Source organism: Strix aluco, chromosome 18 (genome assembly GCF_031877795.1).
Source record: "Strix aluco isolate bStrAlu1 chromosome 18, bStrAlu1.hap1, whole genome shotgun sequence".
Taxonomy (NCBI): domain Eukaryota; kingdom Metazoa; phylum Chordata; class Aves; order Strigiformes; family Strigidae; genus Strix; species Strix aluco.
In genome coordinates, this window is record NC_133948.1 from 10033481 (window position 1) to 10054727 (window position 21247).

A 21247-nucleotide genomic window follows, 5' to 3' on the forward strand; every position below is an offset into this window, starting at 1 on the left:
CGCCCCCTCTTTCGCCCCGCCCCCGCGGGCCGTGTGGGCGCAGCGGGGCCGGCGGGCGCTGGGCACGCGGGCAGCGAGCGCCCCCCACCCCGCTCCCGCTCTCTGCCCGCCTCGGGCGCGCGCGGCGGTGCGAGGCGGGAAGCGGCGCCGGCTCGCGCGGGGGGCTGTCGCCCGCCCGGCCCCTGCTGAGGGACGGCGGGGCCTACCGCTGTGTCGGCGGGGGGAGGCGGGGGGCAGAGCCGCGCGGGCGGGGAGGAGAGCGGCCGCGAGGTAGATCCTCCGCCGAAGCGGCCGGCTCGGTTATGGTTTCATCCCGGAGTGTGTTCAGAGGGGTTTTCACGTGAAGGCGCTGTACTAAGCGATGTAGGATTGCTCAGACTTTTGTTTCTCGTCAGAGACTATTTGTCTTCCACATTTCTGCTGAAAGTAGGTAAAACCCTGGAAGATGACACGGGTCTGTTAAAATTTCAGTGCCGTAGGAAAAGCATTAAGAACAAAAGCCCAGTTGGAGATTGGAAGGTAAGTGGGGTAGGTCGGAGCACTTGCTTCTGGAAAGGGAGTTTTGTGAAGAGCTCATTGCTTATAAAGAAAAAAATACACAGGTTTTAAGGTATAAAAACAATTTTGAAAATTAAGGAAACCAAAATACATCTCACATCCAAGTAGTTTCCGAAGCATCTGAGTTCTGTTGGCAATGATACTGTTTTCCTTTAAAAAGTAAATAAAAGCTAGCCGCTAGTTTATTTTGGCTGTACTCTTCTATTTCCACGGGCAGAGTATAGACATACAAACTGAGGAAGCCTGTGACAAAGCTGTCATTTATACTTTGTACCCCGAGGCGGGGCTCTTTTGTCATGCTACAGAAATGCAGCATCAGTAAAATCTTCGCCTCCTTTTCTTGTCAGTACTGGCATTTATTTTTTTTTAAATCTTTATGAACTTTTTTTTTTTTTTACCCAAGGGGCCTACTTTGCAGAATATTAAAGAAATAGAATCCATTACAATTCAGCTAGTGGCTGTAATCAATAAACCATGTGCTAGTTGATTTTATTCTGCCTATCCATTTTTTGATATAATTCATAAGTTTATACATTTTTTGTCATATGCTTCTTCTTAACAGCAAATTAATGGCCATCCTTGAAGAACAGTACAAAAAAGTCATGCTTGCACAATATGTTTTGGCAAAACATCAGGAAACAAACATCTGTGAGCGTATTTCCAGTAGGGCTTTTATTGCAATTTTCCCATCATCTCTCCAGCTCCAGTGCTGGTAGCTGTAGTCTTGTAAAAAGGAGAAAGGTGATAATCCTTTTGACTTACTTAGTTACACTTCAGAGTGCACCAAATCAAGCTTCCTAATCCAGTTCCCACAGCTGAGTTAGATGAGGCGTATGATAAAGATGTGCAACAAGATAACAACTGGAACAGAGCAGGAGGCAGGGATGTAGCATAGGTGAGCAGAGAAATTACATTAAATCTGATACAACGCAGAGTACATAAATCTTGAGATGCTTCTTGAAAAACAGCTCCAGCCTGTTAAAAATATCCTGTAAAAGGTTTTTACAGATTTTTAACAAGCTGTTTCTTTTACTTCATTTTGAGGGGCCTATTACTACTCTCCCTCAACAAGATAGACTTCTTAGTCTGTGCTTTATCTAGCTAAAAGATTCCTGACGCTGGACGGCTGTTGTCATCTGGTATGGCTGATCCTAGACCCTATTTACACAGCTGCCATACAGTTGCCTATAAAAATACTCCTATATGTATGTTTTAGAAGTAATTGCTTCGACCTTTGAATAACAGTTAATAGTTAAATTGTATTTTACAGGTTCTAAGTACTATAATACAGCATGTTTACCATAGTTCAACTTTTAACCTCTTTTTGAGGATTAGGAAGAAGGAATATTAAGCAACAGCCAGAAAGTCACAATAAAAATAATTGATCTCTGCAGGTAGTCCTCCCAACTCACATAGTGAGGTACTGGTCCACGTAAATCATGACTGACACCTCATGACTGACTGAAACCAGTGAGGTGTCAGTCGTGACTTAGGTGGACCAACACCTCACTGTTTCACCAAAACTGGTGGCAAAGCTCCCACCACAGTACACAGCCCCTGCACTTCGAAGGCAGTGATACCCCACGTGCACAGTCCTCTTCAGGGATCGTAGCTGCACAGGGTCCCGATGATGAAATGCAGCAAATGCTGCAGTAGCTCTCGCACTCTCTAAAGTCTTGTGGATTCTCTCACTCAGTACCGACTCGAAGAAGAGCAAACTCGGAATCACTAGTGCTGCTGTACAGGCTTTTTTACCGATGTGAATGCAACATCAGGTTTCTCTCTTCTGTTTACCTTGAGAGACATGCTGTCATCTTGGTTTAGGTGTTAGGAACTGACCAGGTTACACAGAATCAGGAATTAAACTCTACATGAGGAATAAAAAAAATAACCAGCAGAAAAAAATAACCAGCAGTCCAATCCTGAACATAGAAATGACTCTCCTTTTCAGAGATGACAGGATGGACAAGGGGGAGAAAGAAGTGTCTGTCATTCAGCAAAGGATCCCGAAAGCTGAACAATGTTTCCATTGTTTTAACACAAGCTCTGCTTCTCCACTGAGAGATCCAAATGACAAGGACACTGAGGGTTTCTTTCTCTTTGCTGTTTGTTTCCCTAGTAACAAATACACAAGCTGCACTGTTAGAATACCATCCTTTTCTCTTTTTTGTTTTTTTTTTTTTTTTTATTTTAAGATAAAGACATGTCAAGGATGTATTCAGTGCTTTCAGTAGCAGGTTAAGGTTGCTTGTACGAATGAACCTCTGGTACAGCATGATGTACTTGAGAGTACTGCATGTAGTCCATTGAGACAGTGAAAATAACTTTAAAAGTGTGGAAGAAATTAAATGCTTGCATCTCAGTTTCTATACTGTCTAGATTGTACACTCTTAGGGCAAAGTCTCCCTTTCACGGTGGAGATCTGATCTTGATTAGCAAAGCAGATGGCAAACTACTACTACTAAATCCTGTGTAGTGTCCTAATTATATTGCAACCCTATTATCATCAGTCATATAATGTGCACCATTTTAATGGGACCAATTTTAAGGCTGACAACTCTTGCCTATGTTTTTGTTGTGAGCATCATGAAACTTCTCTTTAGATATAATTCTGTAATGGGGGGGGGTGCTGTTTCTCGTTGGGATTTTAATCAAGGTTATGGATCTGGAATTCACTGGGTTACAGGAATTGGAGAGATGGCAGGCAGTCATTGCCTGTGTAGTTTAGCACATTAGAAATAGAACTGGTAGGTGAATTGTATCCAAAACCATCAAAAGCCATTCTGAAAGCAGGACGAGCTCAAAACATGATAGGTAGAGGCAGGAAAGACCATTAAAGGCATCTAAACTGAGAAAGAATGTCAGGATCATTTCTTCCTTTGCTTCTTCAGGCTATGTTAAGTCTCAAAAGTTTGGAGGCATTAACCAAATTTATAAAAAATAAATCAGTTGGTCTTAGAATTGTCAAGCTCTGTGTTCTCTGAGCTGAAAGAAAACAACTGAAAGAAGGAAAAATAATTTTTTTTAAAACAAAAATAACTTCTTTCCTGTATGTTTGCCATAAATGTGAGCTTAATAATGAAAAGAAAAAAAAGTTTGTTCTTCTCTTCCCAGTTACTCAAGTTTATAACATTGTGTTCTCTGAGGAAAAGAAATATGCGTTGATTTCTTGGGACATGGCAGCAGCCAGCCTAAAAAGTATAATATAGAAATAACTGACAAAATTTATATCAAATTTCTGGTTATATAATATGAAAATATAACATTATGCATTAATTGCAAAACAGTTTGTTGCTAGGTCATAAATTATACTGGTTCTTGTCACAGCATATTTTAGTTACTTGTCTGGAATGCTGTGTGTAGGGAGGTATTTCAGATGAACAAATAATTTAGGATCTTTTCATTTAGGATGGTTTTTGAAACCAGCAGGAATAAGTATTAAATTGTACTACATATGCCAACATAAAACCTGCAAACCCAGAAAAGATGCAGTGACTATTGCTTCAGTGGATCAGGGAATATCAAGTGATATGTTCAGCTGTCCTGAAATACTTTGATGTTTCAAGCTATCCTCAAGTGGAGAATAGGCAAAGGAATTTATTTGGGGGCTATGAATCAAACAAATTTGTATCATGATTTTTATATGATGTAGACATCTGCTCATATACATATAAATGGATGTGAGGTGGAAAAAAGTCTGTATCACCCAACTCCAGATACCTAATTCAGGAGTATATCTATTCTCTCTAATCAGAGGGCTGAAATATACACCACTAGAGGGTGATTTGTCATCTGCAAAATCTCAAGTGCTCGTTTTTATCCCCACCATCACTGTGGAAGTTCTACTTTTATCTCTTATGTGACTTTTGAAATAGCAAAGCCAGATGTTAACTAAACTTTTCTAATATTCAGACTGGCAGATATACAAGTGTCTATCTAAAGCAGAGAAGTTCACCAGGGAATTAGCCAACATACAAGCCCTTCAAGCTTCAGCATGCCCTAGTAGCTAGGTTAAACGTGTATTTTCTTTTTTTTTTTATTTTCCAGAACTTGGTTTTATAATACTTAAATATCTACTTTCACTAGAAAATCTAGACCTTTCACTGCAGGATAACAGTAGTAGGAGCCTGTAAGAGTTCAGGTTTTGTTATATACTCCTTTTGGTCTTTAAACAAAAATATAAGGCCAACAAAAATATTATCTTGTTGTAAGCACCATGAAAATGGTGATGATAAGAACAAGTGACAGCCATATTTATTCCTGAAAATTGTTTCTTGTACTAGCCAACCTGTGGAAGGAAAAAGATGCTGGATCCATGAAGTTCTGACTGTCCACAAAAGCAGAGGCAGCTGCAGGGTCTGCGAGCAGCTACTTGCCTAGTTCGGTAAGTGGGGAAGCCCTGCAACTGGTTGTTTCTGCTTTTCCTGCTAGCTGTTGTTGGATTCGCAGAGTCTTTCAAGAGACTCCAGAGCAGAGCAGACAATTGTAGTGTATGAATACATGTGTATATCTCTCTCTATATAAAATTAACAACAGTACTTTTCTAATGGGAGAATTTATAACTGTTCCATTTGCGTATGTATCTGGCACAATCAATTACAGCCTCTGGAACTGTAGGATTTGTAGATCAGGACCCAGAGGTGAGATACAGTAGAAATTAAATCCTAGTGTTGTGACTCATTCTTATATGCTTTAGACTGCTACAAAAGAAGATTCAGGATCAAAAAGCAGTACCAAAAGTATAATTAGAAGGTCTTTATATTTTAATTAAAACTGTAGATCTAGGCAGTGGTGTGAGCTGCATACTATATCTCTCAGTCCTAACTCTCAAATTCCAAATCTTACTGTCTATGGGCAATGTACTCCAGGTTTCTCTCATTGGGAAATAAGCATAAGCATTTTATCTATCAAATACAGACTTGTTTTGATAGTGAATGTTGTGAAAGCATACTAGGGATGGAAAACAGGATGAAAATGGTAGGCAGTCTTAACCTCTGTCTGTGACCTGTTTCAGAACTCAGTATTTGGATTTAATTTCTGATTCTGAAAGTGTATTGGTATAAATGACTGGCCTGGACAAAATCTGTCAGTGAACTAGAGCCTAACCCAGTAGCTCTATAACCTCCCCTTCATCTCTGAAAGAGCAGTAGTTATTTTAAACTCCCCCAAGCTCCTTTGGGAGGGGGGTTTCTAGATCATATCCAAAGACTGGACAGATGGAACTATTCAGAACCCCTGCCAGTGGCCGGGTAGGTCTGAATGCAGAGAGGGCTCTCTCACTTTACCGTGAGACTGGAAATGGTATCATCAGTTTTGCAGCTATTCACTCCTGGTAAGTAAATTACACAATACAGTGGAACATTTGAATCTCAATTTAGCATGCAAACAGGAGTGGCAACACAATAAACCAGCACAACACCACATACAAACTAGTCGCGCTTTATGAGGACCATAGCATTTTAAAGCGCAAAAGCAAATGCTAGCATGGATTGTCTGTATTTAGCAGCGAAGAAAACATAAGACACATTTCTCTAAGGCAAGAGGAAAAGGTAGCAGAATAAAAAAAATGGCATAAGCTTTCCAACGTACACATACATATATAAAATCCACCTTTATATAGGATTGTCATCTGCTTCATGCAGCTACAGACTCCTTGGTTAATGTTGGCCAGCCGTTACCTATCTGAGAAGTTAAACCTGTGTTTTGTGAGCCATAGAAAAGCAGAGATTAATTTTTTGTTGATACATGTTTTGTATAAACACATTCTGCATATGCTTGCCTATATATGCAAAGCAGTTGGCTAAAGGCAGGGATTCAAGCTTTTTCTGTTTTAGGTTTGTTTGATTTCTTTCTTCTTTTTTTTTCCCTTCCTTCAAGAGATGTGCTTCTCATCTTAAAACCTAGACTTATATATCCATCCTCATTTTATATCCTGACCAGATTCGGGCATCCAGCACAAACATATTCTATTGTTTCACAGGTAAATAGAGCCAAGGAGATTACTGGAATCATGTGGTACAACTCGCTGTAAGATAGGAGCCATGTGACTTCTGATATTACTTGTCATTTAAACCAGAACATCCCTTAAGAAAACATCCTAGAACATCCTGTCTCTACAAATTGTTAATTCCTTGTTCCAGTCATTAATTACTCTCATTGACAAATATTTCTCCCTTGGATGTATTTAGTTTGATTGTTCAGCTGTTTTTTCCTTCATCTGTAAGTCTGAGGAGACAATAAGACTCACTGTAGATGTAAGAGCAAGTCACCCTTTTGAGTAATAGCATTTTATAAAGCACATTTTTCAATTTCTGAATTCTTTCTGTATCTCTTCTCAGATCCTTCTCCAAGTTATCAAATGATTTCTTGAACTGTGGATCCCAGCAGCAATTTTTGTCCCTGTCAAGCACAGGACTGTTCTTTTTCTATTTAGGCAGTCTGATGATCATATCTGTTTGGTTAATTGCCAGGCATTCAACTGATTCTTCATTAGGATCCCCAAATGCATTTCAGAACTGCTGAATACGTGCCTGCTCCCACCTTTCTTTCTAAGCAAGGAGAGCTGCAAAGTTTAAAGCCCAGAGAGGGAGAGACAATCTTGGTGAGTCTGTTACCTTCTTTGAATTACAAGTAGCATTTTGGATATGTCAGAGTCACTGAGTTAAATTTACTTTTTTTTTATTTTAAGTTGTAACACCACTTTCAGTAACTTACTAGGAACATATAAAGTTTCTCTAATAGCTTACATGCAAATTAGATTTGAAAATCACTGATGTTTAAGAGCATACAAGGAAAATGGACTTCTGGGAAGAGATGACATGGTAATTGGTCTAATAAAAATGTTAGGACACCCCACAGACCCTGTCATATAGCTGGTTTTAGACAATTATAGCTTATACAATGCTAAGAAAATATATTTCTGTTACCATTAATCCATCAGCCTCATGGCAACTATTTTAATATAGTTAGCTGTTTAAATAAACAATATATGAAAGATAAAATGAATGCTACAGATGTTTAACTTCTGTCTTTTCTACAAGCAGTACAGGTGTGCAGACCATATGTTATACAAACATATCCAGTCTTAAGTTGAAAGAAGTGGAGATGTGACTGACCTGTTCATAAATACACTGACACTTTAGTGAAGACTTTGGCTACTGAGAATCTCGCTATAAGGGGAAAGCAAAAAAAAAGTTAGCTAATTGATTGTAAAACATTTTCAGCTTGTTAATATTTTCTCCTCCTGAATTGGTCCATACATACCATACAAGTTAAAATCCTGGCTACATTCAGGAGGCATCTCTTGTCAAGTATAACCAGTGGGTCACTTGGATTTTTTCAGAGGTGAATCAGAACACAGGTTTCCTTAGTACAGCTATGCTCGAGGAAAAAAAAATAGATACCTATTTTGACTAGGAGGATTGACTTCCTGTGCTAGCCAGCCCATTGTTTACAGGGCAGGGTAAAACTTCAAGGCATCACACTGTTCTCTAGAACTATATGAAGACAGGTATTATTAAAGAGCTTATTCTTTTTTGCAATGTCAAGATGACTACACAAAGTAAAAAGTAATGTTTGCCACACAAATTTTCTGTCAGAGAAGGGCAAAAATAAAAGCTTTTATTGTAATTACTGAGTCTAGTGTAACTCTGAGAAAGAGACTGAAGAGAACAGTAGTAACATGAAGAAAATATAGATGCTCTTTAACTGTCAGAACACAGGATTGTGCACTATAACTTGACACAGCAGGCAGGCCTAACTGATGGATTTCTTGTTAACAACTCATCTAAAAAGTGTCTAAAAAGATTGCTGGAAGGAGAAGATACAGAGCAACCCTGTCTTCCTGTCCTGCTCACTGGGATTTTTACTGTAGTAAATTCACTGTGGTAGCTGCTAGAGCTGCCTCTGCTGTTTTATTACTTACAGTGCTACACGTGGTTCTGTAAGATTAACCCAAGGGCCCTATTTGCCACCCTTTAATTTTTCCCTCTTCTTAATCTTTCCTTCTTTCTTTTCCTCAAGCCACTTAATTCTGTAAACCCACAGAGAATGCAACTGAGTCTAAAGACTAGTTTTAATCAGAGTAAAGAAAGAAGCATCACTGATTTTTATTTTTCTCGATCAGATTAGCTGTAAGAGTTTCATTGTGGGTTGGAATGATTTATATATGAATTCTGTACCCTAACTACTAGATATTTCTGGTTTGTTTGTTGTTTTTTTCTTTTTTCTCCAATGCTATCTCAGTAACTAAGTGAAAAGCAAACAATCCTCTTAAAGCTGCTGAAGGATTTAGAGACAAAATAGCATGTAACATTTTCTTCAACCGGGAAGATGTGCCTGGTACTGTACTGGCTCCATCTTGTGGCTGAAACTGTACTGATTTTTTTAGAACAGGTTGAATCTTCTTACCATCGTCCTTATATAAATATTGACAAATAAATGTGTGAACTTCCTTTATAACTTTTAGAACAAATGGGTCGAATGTTTCTGGTAATAGAGAAGTAGGGAGACTGGATAAACACGAGATTTTCTCAAGCAAGCATTGCCTGTTTCCCTGGGTAACACTATCAGTCACGGTATTTGATTACATCCTCCTCCTGACTGTTAGAGAAGCCTCAGCCAGGCATAGTGAGAACAAGCGTCTGTCAGCACTTTTTAACTCCAACCTGCAGCAGTGTTGCTGTTCACTATTAACTAGGTGTGGCCAGGGAAGTAACTTGTCACTTACCTTCAAGAATTGCCTAGAATTTCTACCAAAACATAGTGGTTTTTATTTTGGCAGCATTTTTTTTTCATCTCTAAAACAAATATTTTTCAGGTGGTTGTCATTAAATAAAATGCTAGCATTTGAATAGAAGGAAAAAGCAGATACCTTTCAGTTAAGCTCTTCCTGCCATCCCTGAACTAGAAGTGTATTCAGTAACCGCCCCGATTTGACTGCTTGACCACCAAAACCATGAACTCGGCATAGGAAATGCCGGGCAAAACACACAGCAGAAATTGCAGAAATTACTTAGCTCAGCAAGTCTCTTGGTCATATCCCAGTTATGTAAGTTCATATTTTGGTGTATAGCATAACTACATATTTTCTTCAGACTGCAAAAAAAAGTGTTTCACTTTTAGCACCTTCAGTCTTGGCAGCAGGAAGGCAGTGAGCTAAACAGGGTATGCTAGATTTTCTGTTCTGTTGTATATCAGCTTGTATTTACTGGATAGAGCTTCTAACAGTCACGTTAGAAATTGCATTCATCACTCTAAAAATATTCAGAGATGCAAGATTGCAGAGATCAAGAGAATATAAATTATGTTCCCAGAAACTGGTACAGCGTTGGTTACTGGGTACGCGACAGGACGAGGCTAGCTGCACACATATTTTGGCAGTCTTAATATGAAAGATATATCCCTGATCCATGTGACATGGAAACAAAGAAAGTGCCTGTTTCCAAGGAGTCACAGGCCCCAGCAAAATATGCCTGGCAAGAACAGTCTCTCTTGCCATGTCACGTAGAGCATCCACGATATCCAAAGGGGAGTGACAGAGCAGCCTTACCTTGTAATGTAAGTGCCAAGCTGGAGCACATTCCATATCTAGAATTCTAATTTATATCCCCTGCAGACGTGCTCAGAAATCTGAAAATAAATGCATGTTTGCAAGACTGACACATAGTGAGTTAATAGTATCAAAGTCTTAGTCTTTCTGCAGTACATCATATGCGTTTCATAAATCAAATTTGCTCATAGCTGCGCTACAGTTTTATATGAAGAATTCCTTACTAGATTTTGTACCAAGAAAAAACATTTGCATTAAATAAGCATGTCACTTTGTCAGAAGGCACTATGCACACAGTACCTACACGCTGTGCTCTATACTGTGCCGTACAGCTACTGAATGCTTATTCTGTACTGACATCTTTGTCAAAATGTTTTCTGAGCCTGGCACAGTCACCAGCGTAGCTTGTAGCCCAGTGAGGCAGCACAGGGAAGAGGATGGGAGAGGAACGGGGTGGCCGGGCTGTTGCAAGCACAGCATGGTTAGCACTTTATGTGACTGGAACAAGGGTGGGAGGAAGCTATAAAAGTCTATCTTACATCTGCTCGCGACAGCAGCATCCAGCACCACACATCAAAGTTACCAGGCGTATGTCATAGTATTACTTAAAATAAAGGCAGAGGTAATGCTGCTTCACGTTCTGCAGTGCGCCAGGACAGAAAGTTGACTGGTAACACAGGGATGAAATGCAATGTTGCAATGGCATCTCAGTCAATATCTGAGTTTTGGAGAGGGTGGCGCTCAGGTGTATCTTATCCCCACTGCCTACGGGTCACAGCTTTCAGCATCTTTTTCTGCATTAGCATGTACAAAAAAAGTTGTGTTGATGCTGGCATACCAGGCAAAGTAACTGGCAAAGGTGCGCTTGCCCTTTGATTTTTTGTTACACTTGTCCTTTGTTTTCTTGAAACCCATTTTGCATCCTGGATTTTGGTATCTCCCTGGTATCTTTGTCAAGACCCTGTTCAGCCACCCTTTTCTGCAAGCACTTCAAAAATATCCACGTTCCTGTGCCTCATTTCTGGGGTATCTCAAACCTTTAGGCTCTAAAAAAAAGTCAGCCGAGACCTCTGCCTGGCTCAGCGAGGCACAGGCTGGGCCCAAAGCTGCTGCTCTGGCAGGAGCACACAAGCACAAGTCAACGTAACTCACATTCAATCAGAAAAGTGATATCTACTCTTCTGTCCGCTCAAAGACTCACAGAGCAGCTAGAGTGCCTAGCTGAGCAGGGTGCGAAGCAGCGCGTGGGAACCACTGCAGAGCCTTCAGAGTAACTGTTGGAACCAGCAAGATCCCCCGAGCATTAGCATCCAGAAACTTCCTGCAAGACACTTTGCTTCTGCTACAAACAAGATCCTGCAACCCCTTGGATATTATTACAAGAGAGAAATAGAGTCACATATAAGCAGGGGTTTTAAAACACAGCAACAGTTTAGTAAAGTTAATTTTTCATGTTATCAAGGTACAATACTGTTTTCTCCCAGTCCTTTATCTTGAATTGCTCCTTTGATACTTATATCAGTATGTATGAAGAGGGGTGGACGGGTACGGAGACAGGAAGAACAGATTGTACAAAGTTTGACAATCATAACCAGCATAATAATCGTCATTAATATTTCTATTAAGAAAGTACCTGATGCTTCACCTTGCTCCTGTGCTTCATGCCCCAACACGGTGGTGTGCTTTATTCGTAGGTGGTTGGAATTGCTTGGACCCACACCAGAAACCAGGGAAAAAAGGAAGAATGATCAAACCAGTCCCTACACAACAAAATTTTCTTTTAATTCTCATTTCTACTGCCTTGACCAGTCATACTGCACACCCACTGTGAGACTCAGCCTGCTTAAAAAAAACAACACACAAAAAAACCCAAACCCAAAACAAAAGAATCCCCAAACCTATCACGTAAAAACACAAACCATTCACTTACAGTTTCAGAGGTATGTTGATGCTCTAAACTGTCGCTAGGTTAGCCTCTGGAGCTATAATTCTAGAGGATTTATATGATATCTTTCAGAATGCTCTAGGTATTATTGATCTTGCTCTTTAATGATCATGTTTAACTGTCGCTCAGCGAGGTTTTTATTTATATAAACTATATTCATGGCAACTTTCCACCAGCAGATGGCACGAGTACAGACCATAATCATGTTCTACAATGACTGGAATAAGCAGGAGAGCTTTGAAGCACATAGGCCTGAGCTACGGTTATGCTTTTCCATGTCCTTTAACATCTTTTCTTTGGGTGTTCATGGAGGCAAGGTTTCTAGCGGGAGGCTGAATAAAAAGTATTATTACATCTTTTCTAGGGCCAATTTTATCTGTGTCGTTTTTCCTCTCTGGAGACTATATAGCCCTGTTGCTGAAAAATTTGACCTGCGGACAAAATTAATAGTGACTGTTACACAAAACGGCTTTTGATTTCTAGAATATAGATTGTCTTTATGTGTAAAATCTAGTGCTTGAAACGTGCAAGGGGTAGCACAAGAGGAACGAAAGCTTAGCCTGAGAGCAGGAACAGCCCAAACTAGGGTGGTGCCGGGAAGGGCAGCCTGCGCAGCAAGGCGGGGTTCATTGTTTGCACCTCTGCGGCAGCTGAAGGCTCTGTACAAAAGTGAGTTACATCCTTTGCTCCCAACATGTTCCAGTCAACACAGAAAAAAGGATGTTGTGAGGGGTAGCCGCCCTGTATAGCCCACAGGCAACGTAACTGAAGTATGGATGGAAACAAAAGTGAAAGGGTAAATTCCATGCCTAAATCTTTGACTTTATCACTCTATTTCTTAAAACCTGCAAAAACTAGCAGGGTAAGGTATAAGCAAGTAAGAACTAAAGATCTACATTCTCCACCTCTTCATTGCTGTCAGCAGGGGTTGCACCAGGTGACCCTCAGGGGTTCTTTCCATTTTTCTGCAGATACCCGCATTAGCTTGGCCTACCATTGACAGAAGCTAGCGTATAATTAATTACAAAGAACTACAGAAAGTTCGCATGATGGACAGCTAAGGCCAGGCATTAACCTGACCCCAGCTCAACCTTTGAGTCTGCAAGGACTGAAGAAAAAAACCAAGAAAACAACTGATTACAGGAGACAACAAATGGAAAAAGGGAAAAATTTTTGCAAGAGGATAGCAGGTAGCGCACCTCTGACTGCAGCTGTTACTGCCTGAAGAAGACAGGGCACCAGGTTTATTCAACATCTGGGCTGCTGTAATAAGCCAACATGGCATCGGAAAAACCACCCAGCAGCATCGTAACTTCAGCTGACTACCAAGCCCGGGAAGCTGACAGCCTGTGGTTTAGGCATCAGCCAGAGCCAGGAACTGGGTTTATAGGAGAGCATGAGCTGGGTTTGCATTATCTATTTTCCTCCAGCTTTTGGATATTGGCTAGCTCTTCACTGCCTAAGGAGGTGCAAAGGGTATACGGATGTATTTATTATCCCTGAACAGGCTATACAGAGAGTTTGTAATTTTTACTAGTTTACCTGAAGATGATTTTATTCTAAAGACATTCCAGGGCATGGAAGGGTGCACTCCAAAAGAAAGGCAAATAAAGTTTCCCCCTGCTCCATATTCAAGTACAGTTGGCAGGATCCCTGAAATGCAGTCACACTGCTTTTCACAGTGAAAATTACTAGGTGTTCAAGTGATTCCTACATTCAAGTAAAACCAAAATATACACATGCAAAATTTCAATAATGTAACACAAAAATGTCATCATGAATCCATTCTCAGTGCAAGTGAATGCCACGGCAAGACTTAAATATCCTGAATAAGCACCTTAAGAGCTGAAATGGGCTCTCCTGGTTAATTAATTGCTATCTTTGTTTGAGGTGGTGTGTGGCAATTTGTGGATAGAAATGTTTATACAAGAAATGCCACGGGCTTCGTTGTTGCTGCCCACCTCTACCCACAAAAAACGCCTGGGTTATAATCACCACCTTCAGACAAGCTCGGTTGCACACGCAAATTTCATCCATTCAGGCACATTGCTTCCAAGACATTTTTGTTTTCTAGTACCTGGGTTTTTTTGATCAGAGATTCCATTCAATAGCTATCATGGACATAACATTTTATTCTGAAAAGGGTTGCATTTGTTTGGAGTATGTTTATTCTTTGAACTGTTTAGTTTAAAATGCTTGCCGTAAATAAACTCAATTACCCCTTACGGTAAGAGGCCACAAGCTCCTGCTTTGAGAAGCTGTTTGATCCATGTTAAGTGGAACTGTTTCCAGATAAATGTTTTCATGTGGTGTTTGCCTCTTAATTCACTTAAATACCTTGAAAAGAATCAGGCTCCCAAAGACTGTATGTAATAGTTGCAGGGAAGGAGATTTAAAGGGAAGAATAAGGTGAAGAATTACAGGAGCGATTGAAAGCTGAGAAGCAGAAATATTATCCTATCCAGTCACTGAAAGTAATGAGCAACACTGAAAGGTCATTTCTTTCTCCCCCGACTTTAAAGGATTGATTTGAATGGAAAGCAATTTTCTTAATTACTTAATAAAAGCATGAAGGGAAAGTGTAGTCAAAAACACACACATTAATAGAGCCACTTTGATCAGACCAACTACGACTGGCAGTATCTGAAGCATGGTGATGATGGAGTCTGGCCCAACTGTTGGCTGTCCCCATCTTGAAAGCGGAGGGCAAATCATTTGTTCTTTGCTCATTTATTTGGCACTATTTAAGCGCTGAACACAGCTAAGGTTATCAGACAGCACCACATAGCATTTTTTGGCTCACCAGTTGCTTTTAAAAAGAGCTACAACTCTCCTTCTTTGCTTTTCCCCTCCTGGGCAGTTTCAGGAGAGCTCCAGACTGGATGTTGTGCAAGGGCCGCGTGCCTGTCACTGGACCTCTGCAGCCCGGCCCTTCAAATAACAGCACTGGCACTGCAGATCGTTACAACAATTATTTTTAAAAATAAATGCACAAAATGCTTGCTAAACCTGAGCAGTTTTCTAAAAACAGTTTCTTCCAAATCAGCATGCTCTTCATGACTGTCGCCACAATACACAAGGAAAGCAAAAAATCTGTTCTGATTTATCTCTCTGTCAACTCCATTGTACAAAACAAGCATAGGCAAAGGTGCTTGCCAAGGTTTTTATTACTGTCTCACGAGGAAGTGTCATTTGCCTAGCAAAACACTCAGCTCCATAATAACTACCAACAGTTCTCACCAAAAAAAAAATAAAATTACTGATTTCAGTATTGTAGTGAATGTTGCTTCCAGGGGAACTGAGAGAAACAGAGTGGAAGAGGGAGGAAAATCTGATCAGTCACAGACAAGGCATCGACAAGCAACATCACTGAGTCTGAACCGCCAGGCAGCGCCGGGGGATGCAGCCCGAGGGCCAGGAGCCCTGCAGGGGCATGTCCCAGGCCGTGCCCCAGCAGGAGGAGCTGCAGGGCCGGCGGGTTCCCCACAGCCCCCCCCCGCCTGGGCGGGGTTCCGAGAGCAGCCTCCTGCCGTGGTGTGGAATCGGGGGCTGGCTTTTACCTCTGCACGCAGAAGGCGGCTGACTGCAGCTCAGGTAGCGGGGAACAAGTGGCTGATCTCTCCAGCACTGCAGAAAATTCAGCCATTGGAATATTTTCTTAAATTATTCCATAGGACTAAAACATTCATCCCCAAAGAAAAGGCATGAAAACCCTCAAACACCAGGTTTTATCTACTGCTACACCGACCAATGACACCCACAACACATGGATACACGAGGGCAAATTGTTCTGAAGAGCTTAACATCTGACTGCTAATTAGATCTTCTCAGGACTGTTTCCTAGAAGAGAAAGGGACTATTGTGCATAAACACATCCCCAGCTCCTGGCAGTGCCGGCCGTACCTCTCCTGCCTGCACACCCCTGGAGGCAGCCGCGCAGCATTTGTTGCTCCGCTTCTGTCAGCATGCCACGAAGGGAACACAGCAGAGCAGTGTATCTGTTTTTTTTAACTAAAACACAGCACTTTGTGTTCTCTGCACAGGTCAGACCTCTTCCACTTTTTTCCACCAGCCTCTCACTTGGATAGGAAACAGTCCTTTGCTAGAGCCGATAGGCTCCAAGGACAAAACACTACCACAGCAATCAGCTTCCAGCCGTAAATAACCTCACGTTCTCCACTTGCTTTACAAATTGTTAGAGATATTTACATAAAAATGTATTATTGCTCCACTGACAATGTGTTTGACGTGTTGATTTGCTGTCATCTAGCAAATAATGTTGCAAAGTTACTGCTTTGAAATAATTGCTGTCAATGCTGTAGTTGCCTGGAACTTGTTACTAGGACCAGATTGCTGTGGAGGCTGGTCACAGCGAAAGGTTTCTTGTAAAAGGCACAGACAGCAGCTTTATAATCTCTAAGTGCAATATATAGGTCCTTCAGGAGAGCACAGTTAAGATTTACAGCTAAGGTAATGTCACACATTTACCGAGCAGCACCACAAATAACTTGACCATGTGTTTACAGTAATTTTATTTACAAGTTACCACATGACACCTGTAGTACTACAGTTTTTATAACACCATTAGCAGTAAAATAAGTCACATCTAAGAAGAGTAGGAGGCAGCAGAGAAAAATGTGCGCAGAGAATGCAGAAAAGCTGTTCAGCTATAACTGAAAGTAGGTATTTTTCTACAGACTGAAAGCGAGGAGGAATATACACGTCGAGACGAGCAAGTTCTTCAGCCCTGTTAGTTCTACAGCATTAAAATTTTTGTACAGTGACACTTTAGTATGATGAATACTACACACTAGCAGTCAAATGCAAGTGGCGGGGAGATAACGGTCTTAATATCTTGCCCTTTTGAGCACCCAGAAAGGAAAAACAAAGCTTCCATCTTTGAAGGGAAAGTTATCCAGGGCTGGTTTACTTGCAGAGCCAGTAGTGCAGAATTGCTACTGGGGGGGCAGGAGGGACAGAACTTAAGAGTTCCCATGCACTGCATATTGCCTGCGTGGTCTTATCTGGTCTCGAGTTAAGTAGCAGGTGAGCAAAACCAGTTGCAGCATTCCGCAAGTCTTTTTACAGTGCTGTGATCTAATAAGGCTGAGCATAGCTTAGCAGAATCCCGAAATCAAGCAGAGAAAAAAAAGCCCTTCCGCTCTCTTATAATCCTTGGCTCTAACGATGCTGGTGCTGAGCCTGGGCCTTTCTCAAGAGGAAAATGTGGAGGAGCAATTCCGGAGAAACGCTCTAGATCTAGATGTATTCTGATGATAAGACTCAGAAGAAAATAAGCTTAATGCAGCATCAGACGCAACCCTTTTCTGCTTCAAAGTACAGCAGCAGCTTCCAGAAAGCAGACAAGTATTATTCAGGACTGGTTTTTTTTTTCCCCCCAGACATCTTTAATAGCCTGGAGCAACTGTCAATGCACACAATCCATGCTAGTGGCTGGAAAGACAATGAAAATAAAAGCTGCACAGTAATAATTATTTCCACTACTAACTACACACAGGATATATTGCTTTTGGTACAGTGCCATGTATTGTCACAAGAAGAAAACCAGTGATTAAGTTGAGCACACATGAATTACGCAGACCTTTGCCATGCTGGAACAACAGCGTATTATACTTCGAGAAATGTCACCAAGTCAGCTGTAAAAACAGCTTAATACAATTCTCTTAAAATACCAAACACACTCTCAAAAACAAGTTTATAAATTAAGTATAGCTACAAAAGAATGCTTAAGAAATGACCACAGTTTTTTTTCCTTAATCCCCACACCTTTGCCTGGAGTGCTGCGCTTATGCTGCATGTGAGACCAACCACAGAATTAGAACATGTAGCTGTCGTGACATCAACAATATGCATTTAAGTATTTTTGAGTGTGTAAGCTGGCCTGCAAAAATTTGTGTTCCCTCCACATCTGTGGCATACCTATTCAAAAAGCCTGCAAAAGTATATACATGTACAAAAACTAACAAAAAGCTTTTTAAAAACACAGAATGCAGTAAAAAGTCTGAAGTTTGAACTCTTGAGTCTATGATGTCTCAACTACAAGTTAGAATATTTGTGAGTTTTAACACTTCCAGGAACATAGAAAGGTTTTTTAGTCAAAATTACCTTTTAAGTACTAGCTATTGAAATTAAAGGTGAAGTAGGAGAAAGGCTTGACTAAAAAATCTTCCAGCACACTTACAATATAATCAGTTCAGTGAGTCTCAAGTGAAAATACTGAATATTCAACATTTTTGCATTTGCAGTTTTAAGGCAGAAAAACATCTTCAGAACAAGCCATTTAGTCCTGGATCTAACAAAAAAAGAAAACCAAAACCACCCACCCAACAGAAAACCCTAAAAGGTGCATCTCAAGTCTTTTAGTAATAGCAAATTTTAAAAATTCCTATGGCATTCTTTTACAGCTTTGGGTTTTATTATTTTTTTTCTAGAAAAGCCTGAATTTTGAAATAGTTTTCAGACATGCTGAAGCATGCATCATGGCTAGAGAGACTAAACTTTTCCATTGTTATTTCTGGGTTGTGTATTCAAGGTCAGCATTAAAATCGTAAGGTGGAATTAACAGATCACTCTACTGTGCGACGCCTTAGCTGGCGCCATCCTGGGCACTGCAGTGACTGGCCGCAGGAGAGGAGCTGCTCTGCGCTCCGCAAGTTTCCTCCCCAAAGCCAGCGGCCGTAACCAGGGCCCAGCTCTGTGAAGCACAGCTGTGTCCTTGGCTCAGCTTTACAGAAGGAGAAAAACAAAAATTCAAACAAAAGTTAAGCCGTGAGACTGTAGATAATCTACAGCCAGGCAAGATAAAGAAAAGTAAGAAGTGAAATCATTGAGCCAGTCACAGTAGACAAAGGACTTTGAAGAAAAATACCAACATGGAAAATGTAAAACCCTGAGGAAGAGAAGTGTCACTGGAAGACAGTAACTCAGCAAGATCAAGGGTCAGCCCAGTCCAAGCAGCAAAGGAAGGAGACATGGAGGAGTATTTTAGTCGAGAGCTTATATAGTTGAGTGTCGCGCAAACTCACAGAAAGATTCACGAGATAAATTAAAGCATTTTTTAACTCCTTATTTTTAGATAAGAAAATGCTGCAAACCCACCACGATGTCAGGGTATTTCTTGTTCTTTTCTGGGAGATCAGAAACAGAATACTTTAGGGCTTCTTTTTTCAGCCTCCATGTACAAATGTAAGCTACCTCTGTACCAAGTAAAATGAAAAGCTCAAAGGATCGCACATTACCACACTAAAAAGGGAAGGAACTTAAGGAAAATGGGCTCTGTGTGTTGAAAGATGAGGGGCAGTTTTAGGGAAATAGAGGAAGCTTTCAGTATTCACAAGGTATTTGAAGATTTAGAGTCAAAAAGAAAAGTTTGAACTAGGGACTGTTGGGCTTCAGGCAGAAGTTCCCAAGAGCAACATGCCACATCTTAGCCAAATGCATCATTCTTTGCTGTTCCTTATGTCTATTTTAACATTGCCTCCCCAGAAACCCACAGAGTTACCACATCACATGCTGTGCTTCCAACGGGAAGAGTCTCAGGAGACCTTCCAGCCTTCTTGCTTACCTCTTCACTGCATCTACATCAGTTTAACTAACGGGATCAGTAATCTGTTGTTTGTCATCAGAAAGCTCACGAGTCCTATAGAAGAAAAATTGTGGAACAACTGGAACTTGTTTAGACTCAGTTTGAACAGGAAGACAAAGAGAAAAGTAAATTGTCAATAACAAGATATACTGAAAAAACAGGCAGAGTTCTGGAAAACACCTGAAGGAAAATCATCAGTGTAACTTCTAAAGGGGAAGATAGAGGGGTTACAGAACAATTCTGGTATCTAACTTCCAAGATTGGCCTTCACATGAACACTGCACGAGTGGGGCCCCATTCCTGATGGGGGACATGAACACCGGCCACCTCTTGCACCCGGCGGAGCACCAGGATGTTGTTTTGCAGACTCACCAAAGCCACCTTCGGAAACAGAGTTCAAGCTCTAGGACTCTCCTGAAGCCAGCTGAAGAGTTTCACATGTGGTGAAGACACATCAGAGCAAGATAACCATCAACAGACATGTACTGATGCACTGAAGTTTCTAAGTCTTCTACACACCTCAAATGTTTTCCTTATTTTTCAAGCTTGTCAAGCATTAGGTATATGCAATGTACTAGAAAGAATAACTGAAATTGAAATCTGCATCTTTGGTCCGCAGAGGAAGTCCTGGGGTCAGAGCTCTGCAAAGCTTGGTGCCATCAAACCTACACTAGTATCTCTTCCAAAAAAGGGGGCCTGTACTCAAAAGTAGTTCCTTGCAAGCTGTCATGAGTATTTGAGCACACTGTCTGCCCCCGCATGGGCAGCTCAGCTTCCAGAGCACCGGGGGGCTCCCACTGAAACAGGCCAGCCCACACAAACCACAAGCCCGCACCCAGACCCAAGCACCCATCTCTACAGTCTTTGACTCCAACAGTTTAAGAGCGCCCACTATACTTGAAGCTTACAGATAGAGAGGATCAGTGTCCAGTTCTGGTGAAATACAGGAAATACGCATGATATTTCAAAGTAACCCTACTTAAACAAGGATTACAAGAGCATTAAGTCAGTCAGTAGCTTGTCAAAACCTCCACTGAGACGAGCTGCAGCGCAGTTACACCTTGAAGCAACCACTGAAGTACATGCTGTTGTGAAAGCAGCGTTCTGCTAGGGGGAACAGAGGAAGCGAGAGGCAGCTACAGCCAAAGTAAGAACACTCATAAACCTATCTATGGCAAAAACTAAATTCTGTAATATTCTGGGGAAAAAATGACACACTCTGCTGTGAAAGCCAAAGAGGGGATGGAGAGATTAATTTGGACAAGCCACTCCTCAGAGTCTTTACAGACCTGTCAGTTACAGCTAAGCTCTCTTTAGTTTCAGGTCACATTTTCTATTTTTATATTATTTAGAGAAGTTTCTAGCTGCCATTATCCAACTACATCTTTTAAGAGTTCAGTTCTTTGGCACAGTCTGATTCTAGGCTAAAAAAAATTTTAAAAAATTAATTAAAAGCCCATTACAGTGATGTAAGCTTACTTGCAGTGCTCCCAGAAATCACATTTCAAACCCTTGGCCTGAGAAGAACCTTTTTGTAGTAAAATGAAAACATTTGGTCTCTAAGGATTGCTCAAGCAATTATTTTCAA

At 40.9% G+C, this 21247-nt stretch overlaps 1 long non-coding RNA gene across 1 annotated transcript; it reads left to right on the forward strand.

Moving 5' to 3' along the window:
• Window positions 1–271: 271 nt before the first annotated feature.
• LOC141931870 (uncharacterized) lies at window positions 272–20128 on the forward strand. Its single transcript, XR_012625680.1, has 4 exons — window positions 272–519; window positions 4842–4942; window positions 7029–7159; window positions 19560–20128. It is a non-coding gene; the product is annotated as an uncharacterized LOC141931870 (long non-coding RNA).
• Window positions 20129–21247: the final 1119 nt, after the last annotated feature.